Consider the following 1,059-nt stretch of genomic DNA (forward strand, 5'->3'; position numbering starts at 1 on the left):
GCCAAGCAGTTTGAACTCTTTTCCAAAAGACCACATCTGGTGAGAAGACAGTCTTAATCATTAGGGAGCAGATGCCCACATTGTCGTAACTAAAATAACAGTGCTGGCAAACTGGAGTCATAAAGATCCCTATGTGCTGTTCTAAGAAGACCCACAAACATTCAGGCCACTGTAGGTGTCAAGAAACTGGTAAATCATACTTCCTGTCTTGGGAAATTTGCATATGATAGAATGTGATTAAAGATGGGAGGTTTATTTCAGCCTGCATTCCATCTCCAAATGTTACTGTGTGAGAGACTTTGAGAATCTATTATTCTATAGAGGCTTGGCGGGAAAGATCAGTGTAATCAATGAGCCTTTCTCTACTCTCTACATACCAGTCTACTCACCTTCTTTTCTACATCTCAAAAGTCATAAGCAAGTCCAAGTACTGATAATCAAATTTTCATTACACTTTCTCTAAGATATCAGCTAACATCATCCCAGACTGTCGTGTTCATTGCAGACTTCCTTTGAGCTCTCATGCTACTCCATAATCATTTTAAACCCTTTTATTTTTTGTCTGAACCAGCAGTCTTGGAAAGGAGATTCTCTTTTATTCGGACAAATACCACCTATATATAAAAGACAGATTCTGTTTCTGAGCCCTTTGAGATAGATAGACCATATTCTACACTCCTTATTTGGGCTTCCCCGGTGGCTCAGAGGTTAAAGCGTCTGCCTAGAATGCAGGAGACCCAGGTTCGATCCCTGGGTCGGGAAGATCCCCCAGAGAAGGAAATGGCAACCCACTCCAGTACTCTTGCCTGGAGAATACCATGGAAGGAGGAGCCTAGTAGGCTACTAGTCCATGGAGTCGCAAAGAGTTGGACACGACTGAGCAACTTCACTTTCACTTTCACTTATTTGGATTAGCTCATTCAGTTCTCAAAATCCCATGTTACTGATGAGACAAATGAGGACACTGCACACAAATGGCAATTGAGGAGGTCAACATACAGAGATAGTAGTTATGTTCTTCCTACTCCTCAACATTTTAAGCAGTATAACACCAAGTCC

At 41.6% G+C, this 1,059-nt stretch overlaps 1 non-coding gene across 1 annotated transcript; it reads left to right on the top strand.

Moving 5' to 3' along the window:
* Nucleotides 1–690: 690 nt before the first annotated feature.
* Nucleotides 691–763, top strand: TRNAS-AGA. Its single transcript has one exon. It is a non-coding gene; the product is annotated as a tRNA-Ser (tRNA).
* Nucleotides 764–1,059: the final 296 nt, after the last annotated feature.

The sequence above is a fragment of the Oryx dammah genome, unplaced genomic scaffold (assembly GCF_014754425.2).
Source record: "Oryx dammah isolate SB20612 unplaced genomic scaffold, SCBI_Odam_1.1 HiC_scaffold_27, whole genome shotgun sequence".
Classification (NCBI taxonomy): Eukaryota; Metazoa; Chordata; class Mammalia; order Artiodactyla; family Bovidae; genus Oryx; species Oryx dammah.